The sequence below is a fragment of the Tupaia chinensis genome, unplaced genomic scaffold (genome assembly GCF_000334495.1).
Source record: "Tupaia chinensis unplaced genomic scaffold, TupChi_1.0 Scaffold000706_1, whole genome shotgun sequence".
Taxonomy (NCBI): Eukaryota; Metazoa; Chordata; class Mammalia; order Scandentia; family Tupaiidae; genus Tupaia; species Tupaia belangeri.
The window spans coordinates 6,314,886-6,322,007 of record NW_006160229.1 but is presented as its reverse complement, the minus strand read 5'-3'; the positions used below and the strand labels follow the sequence as shown (position 1 = coordinate 6,322,007).

The window sequence follows — 7,122 nt, the reverse complement described above, 5'->3', positions numbered from 1 at the left end:
TTCAGGTACAGAAGAACTTAAGCAAAGAAAAATGAATCCTTGAGTCCCAGCACTTTAGTGCTTTTTTCCCCAGCCTAGTGAATTGTTAACACCTTTTGGGTACTATTTTTTTTTAATAATGAGTTTTTAATCCATTCCACATTCACATGTCTTCCTGGGCCCAAACATGAAGTTCTTGATCATCCCTGGCTTTCAGAATTGTTCATGTTGACATTCCATTGGCTCTGGAGGATTATGTGTCCCTGTAACTCAGCTGTGAATACTCAAGACTTCTCATCACAGCTTTATGCCGAACACTTTCTTCTTTCCCACCCCCCAGACCAGAAAATTTCAAAGACATGTAGAAAGACAGATAGCAGAACCTTTCGATCCTAAAAGTTAAATGCCCACCTTCTACATTTGTACTTAGGATTGTGAGATCAGTGACAGAGTTGAATACTGGTATTTGTTTCTCTACTATGGGGAAGTGTGCGGATGACCACTGTAGTTGTGAAAGACTGCTCTGAACATGGTGTTTGGTACTGTCAACACTGGGCAATGGTTGGAGCAGCAGTAGCTGTCAGCATCTGAAGACCCGAATGACCATGGTAAGTGGGAACTGGAGCTGAAGAGGAGGACCGTTCTTAGAGCCCATGTGATGAATCCCTGAGGTACACACACAGGAACTTAAGAGGCATCAGAGAGGGAGTCTGGGGCATCATCACCACAGGTGGAGGTTCAGACAGAGGAGATTTGATATTATTATTGCTGGGGCTGGCAAGTGGCAAGGTGGTTAAAGGCACTGGACTCCCACATGACTGACTATGGTTCAATTCCCAGACCTGGCAGTTTGCTTTCTCATTTTCCCTCTCTCTCTTTCTCTGGACAAATTAAATAATAACAGTAATAATAATAATAAACAATGAAGTTAAATAAATAATTCTTTTAAAAAATATTATTGCTGGGAACCAGTAGTTAGCGTAATGGCTATGTCGCTGGACTCCCACGTCGTCGACCGCAGTTTGCGTCCCGGACCCAGTGGCTTAAAACTCACGCCGGGTGCGTGTGCGTGCACGCCCAAGATTCCAAGAGGAGAATGGAGGAGAAAGGATTGTGGTGTGACCCCCCCCTGGGGGGTGATTTCTCGCTTTCTGTCTCTCTGTCTCTGTCTGTCTGGTGAGCACATGTGCCCTATAGCAAAAAAATCTCTCCAAAAAAAAATATCTATTATTGCTGTGACCCTATTTTTGTCTTTATGCTGGTGTCCTGGGGAACATGGGTTACATTTTAGGAGCCTTTCCAATTGATATATTCTAAGAAAGTCATGTTTTGCACACACTCTCTGGCTCTTCTAGCTGCAGCATTTCCTTTTTCTCTCCCTGTGGTCACCTCCTCTGCCTCTTCTCATCCTTTCTTGGTCTGCTGCTCTGTGATGTGACCAGGCCGAATCCTTTCCCCACCCAGCTGGCGCCTTTCCTCTTTCACCTGTGCTGTTGTTATTTCTCTTTTTTGGCCACCTCCGCCACCACTGCCGTGCTCCCCACCACCCCCACCCCACCCTACGTCGTCCCCGCAGCCTATGGCCCAGGCCACCTTGCATAGTTCTGCTCAAGGTAACCACATCACTCTTTTAAAATTCTGCTGAAAGAGAGAAGACGCTTTACTAGACTCTTTGGGCCCTTATCTCTCGGTGAAATTCCTGCCCAAGTATACAACTACCTAGGGGACCTAGAAGTGCTATATAGAGAGCAGATGGACTTCAACGCTGAGCCACCTTGGGAACCTAGCTGATGATGGGGAGGGGGGTTCCATCTCCTGACTTGTCCATTTTTTTGCATATTGTAAGGACCCAGACATAGGCTTGATGACCAGTCTCTTGTTTGTCCTGGTTTATGACTTTCAGCTTTGTGGAATATGGCCGAGATGTAAGGATTTATTGACCATCCAAACTACTCCATTGGTCTGTCAGATGAAGGAACAAATGTTGGAAATGTTAATGATAACTATGCTTATTAACATACTTTGATAGTGAAGCATGCAATTTTTTTTTGTGGGAGATCTTGGCATGATTGTGAAGAAACACAGTGGGTGACAAAACACACTGGCTCAGGTAAAGCCATTCTACACAGAGAAGTCTGACTCTGCTCCAGCTGTACTTGAGATTTTGGCGGCTCCTGGAACTGGCTTTGCTTGTTCCAGTAAAAATGGAATGGCCTTGGTGCAAGAATTGGGTGTGTCTCCAGAAAACATTATTTACATGAGTCTTTGCAAGCACGTGTCTCAAATAAAGTACGCAGCAGAAGCTGGAATGAATATTATGACATGTGACAATGATGTTGAGTTGGAAAAAACTGCACATAATCGTCGGAATGCCAAGGTCTTACTACATATTGCAACAGAAGATAACATTGGTGGTGAGGAGGGTAACGCGAAGTTTGGCACTACCCTGAAGAACTGTAGGCATCTCTTGGAGTGTGCTAAGGAACTTGTCCAAATAATTGGGGTTAAATTTAATGTTTCAAGTGCTTGCAAAGAATCTTGAGTATATGTACATGCTCTAGCTGATGCTCATGTGTGTTTGACATGGCTGGAGAATTTGGCCTTACGATGAACATGTTAGACATTGGTGGAGTCTTCATAGGAACTGAATTTCAGCTGGAAGAGGTTAATCATGTGATCAGTCCTCTATTGGATATCTATTTTTCTGAAGAATCTAGCATTAAGATTTCAGAACCCAAAAGTTACTATGTGTCTTCTGCATTTACACTTGCAGTTAGTTTCATTGCCAAGAAAGTTGTTGGAAATGATAAATCTTCCTCTGGAGTAGAAAAAAATGGAAGTGATGAACCAGACTTCATGTACTATATGAACGATGGTGTTTCTAGTTCTTTTGCAAGTAAACTGTCCGAGGACTTAAATACCATTCCAGAGGCTCAGAAGAAATACAAGAAAGATGAGCCTCTGTTTACCAGCAGCCTCTGAGGTCCATCCTGTGATGAACTTGATCAAATTGTGGAAAGCTGTCTTCTTGAGCTGAATGTGGAAGACTGGCTTATCTCTGATAACATGGTAGCAGAGTCTTTCCATGAGCCATCTGGTTTAATGATTTTCAGAAGCCAGCTATTTATTACATGATGTCATTCAGTGACTGGTATGAGAGACAAGATGCTGGAGTTACTTCAAACACAACGATGAAGAACTTCGTCTTTCTGCCTTTTGCTCTCAGCTGAGCCAGGAAGACAACTTTTCCACTGGAGCTTAAACAGGCATCAGTGCTTCTTTAGATCTGAAGTTGCAGGTTAAGCTTGTCTGGTCTACATTCCAGTGTGGAAAAAAAATTCAGTCTCAGCCTGTTAATTCTCTTGGAAACAAAAACTATTAGCAATAGCTATTTGGGACCACAAAATCAGCTTTCATCTATAATTCATTGGGGGCATCGGGAAATCTAGATAATGTATCCAAATTTAAATTCATCAGTGCGTCCTACCCTTGAGTGTTTCAAATAAAATATGCAACAAAATGGATGACTTAGTGGATATGGAAGCCCATTAGTTGGGTTCCCCATTAAACTATTTACATACAAGTACACAGTTTTTATACTAAGGATTTGGGTTAAAAGTCTTGTAAAGTAATGTCTTTCACCCACATAGATCAAATATCAGTGGAAGACCAGTGTGACTTCATTAGATACATTTAGTGTACTTAGAATGTGTAGATTTGTGCTTCGAACTGTAGTTTAATAAATGTAAAATTGCATCATAATATTTGTTGTATTTGACCTAATATAACCCTTGAATGATTACAGTAAAATTTTGTGTAGATTTTACTGTTTTTCTTTTTTTTTTCAGGCTAGAACTTTGGGAAAGGGGCTATCTAGCAAAGGTAGCTTTGAAATACATGTATATATAGACTATTTTGAAGGTTACTTTTCTTTATTGCCCACATAAGTTTAGTTTGGCTCAATACACTTTTTCATTTATTTAACTAGTCATTTAAGTAAAGTGTTTGGTAAATCATTGTGAAATTCAGATTCATGATGGAGAGTTGATGTGCAGCAAACATAATGTTAAACAATTTTAACACCAAAATTTTCTTTCTGCATAAGCCAAGTGTAATAATTAGTAGGTGTTTCTGCGTAGAGAGGCTGCATAGAATACCTTAGTAAATTTTTTTTATCATGCACACACATACACACACACAAAAGAAATTCATGTTTCTTTTCATACTTGCCTAGTTACTAAATAACTAGAATGGTGCCTTGGAAAACAGAGTTACTTCTCACAGGCTGTGAAGGTTCCCCAGTCCTCACCCCGGGCATGAGTGACCATGATCCTGGTTGGCTGGAAAGACTGGGGGGTGGGGAAGGATCACAGTGTGAAACTCTGTTGAGGGTACTTGTCTCTGTGTTTCTCTCTCACTCTCTCTTTTTTTAAAAAAAAATTAACTTATAAAAAAACATTGGCGGAAGATTCTTAGTCAATACATGTAGAAAATCACTGTTGAGGTTCACTTATAATATACCTTCAAAGCTTAGTGGAGCATTAAACTTCAGATGTAGTTGATGAATATATAGAATTGTCCCCTATATCACTGATATGAATGTCAATTGGTCTAACCCTTTTGGGAAGAAATTTTCAATATTTATTAAGAGTCATGAAATAATGTGTACCCTCTGGCCCACCAATTCTCACTTTGGGAACATGTTTCTAACAAAATGATCCAAATGAAAATTCACTGTGCAGATTGTCATTTCAGTGCCACCAATCTTACCAGAATATAGGGAAATGAAAGCCACGCTATGCAAAATAACTGATGCTCACAGTAGTCAAACTCCTCCCCATTTCCCTAGGCCCTGCCAACTGCCCAGAATCCACACATACCCTTCCTTCTACTCATTTCCTTGCAATGTCACTACATGGCATGCATTATGCTAAAGGAACTCATCCCTTTTCAAATAATACAAAATCTCATCCCGACTTCCATCAAGTTTCAAGTGTACTACCTCTGGGTGATGGGGCTTCCTCTTACTCATATCATATGTTTTCTGGATGTGGCACCTCTTAGTTCAAAGACAGTTAAAGGATTGTTACAGTTAACAATCCCTGACAGTCCCTATATAAAATGAGAGCGTAAAGGGGTCAGCAGATGGCATAACAATTACATCGCTGGACTCCCATGTGGCCGACCACGGTTCAAGTCCCAGACCTGGTGGCTTGAAACTCACACTGGGTGCGTGTGTGTGTGTGCCCAAGATCCTGGAATGAGAAAGGAGAAGGGATTGTGGTATCACCATCCCCTGTGGAGTGATTTCTCATTTTCCCTCTCACTGTGTTTCTCTGTCTCTTTCTCCATCAGGTGCATGTACCCTAAGGCCAAAAAACAAACAAACAAAACAAAAACAAAAACAAAACTTTAAAAGAAGACACGAGAGTAAGATAATAGAATACTTGTAGAAGATTTACATTTAGAAAGAAGTAGGAGAGAATTCACCATAGTGGTCCCCTATCTATTGCATATCTCATGTTCTGTGGGAGAGGAAGAGCAGGGGCTCTACACCCTGATGGGGGAGTGAATACCAGAGCAACCTTTCTTCTGATCTCTGGGAAGATCTGCCTTGTCCATTTTCTTTATGGTTACATCTGACAGGAGCACCCAGAAGGAGGTGCCTTCTGGGGGTACAGCCATTCATTTCCTGGTTGCGGTCTAGGTGCAGAGTAGAGTAAGCCCTCATAGGTCTTTGCTGGTGAGACAGGGTTCCTCCAGCAAGACATCTCCTTCATCAGCTTAGGACATTGGGGATCTCAGTGCTCCTGGTCAATTCTATAGACTGATGACTAAAGCAGAGAATTGCCAAAAACTAGGTTCCAGACTGGGTGGTTCTATCTTTTAGCATCAATCCTTATTGCTAAGCTTATTCCTTGGTCCTGGCTTAACATTTTTCTTGGTTTTTGTGTTAGGGTAATGGAAAACAATAGCCTGGGATGGACAGGCTCCTTAAAGATAGCTAACATCTTTCCCAGATTCTTGGGAGAGGTTGGGAGAACCAGGCTCTGGCTCCTCCTAGGTGCCCACCTTCACTGGCTCTACTTTCACCTTGGGACAAAGAATTGGGCTTGATCCACTTTGTGCAATTGCTTGACTTGGCCATCTTGAAGTGTAGGTTGCAGGATTTTTACTGAGAAAATCTATATTCTCTTCCCTGTCTGCTTTCAGATGACTTAGCTTTACCACCCAAATTTGTCTCTTTCTTATAGAATCTTCCTAAATGCCACAAAGAGAAACCAAAACAACACCTATAGCTCAATTTTCTTACAAAGCAAATTTGAGATCTTAGCCTTAGTAAGCACACAACTTAAAAACAAAACAGAGCACTTTACCAGCTGCTTGGAAACCATGTGCTCGAATTTGCCCATATCTCAGCTTTGCTTGTCATATCCATATGCCCAACTTTGCCTCGGCCAGTTCTACATTGTGCAGCTTTCCCTTTGTCAGACTCTACTTTCAGGAACCACGTTCTGTGTTGGACCCCTTTAGCTGTCTATGACAGAAAAATCTAATCCATGTGTTCTTGTGATATGTTCAACAGAGTGGATGCCAAGTAATGATGGATTCTGGCTGAGCAACAGGGGAGTGGTGGTTTCCACATTTCATCTCCATGTTTTGTATATTTGACACCTCCCAGTGATTTTTCTTTTTCTTCTTCTTCTTTCTTTCTTTCTTTATTTACTTACTATAGGGCACATGTGTTCACTGGAGAGAACAAAGAGATAGAAAGGTGAGAAATCACACCCTGGGGTGGGGGGAGGATGGCCATGCTACAATCCCTTCTCCTCTATTCTCCTCTCCAAATTTGAACAAGTATACACACAAGCACACACATATGCACACACACACACACACACACACACATCATGTTTTTCAAACCACTGGGTCTGGGATTTGAAGTGCACAATCAGCTATGCGGGATCCAGCTGCCTTAACTTCCATGCCACCTGCTGTCCCACCAGTGTTTCTTATGCCACAATATTTGGGTAGTTTGTAAGTTCTAATGCTCTCCAGCCAATGATAGCTGATGGAGGGAATGTAAATTGGTACAGTCATGGAAAACAGTGTGGAAATTCCTTTAAAAAAATAAAAATTGGA

General features: G+C 41.5%; 1 pseudogene; it reads left to right on the top strand.

The window, feature by feature from the left end:
* The first annotated feature begins 1,902 nt into the window (after positions 1 to 1,902).
* Positions 1,903 to 3,241, top strand: LOC102473764 (antizyme inhibitor 1 pseudogene; annotated as a pseudogene).
* Positions 3,242 to 7,122: the final 3,881 nt, after the last annotated feature.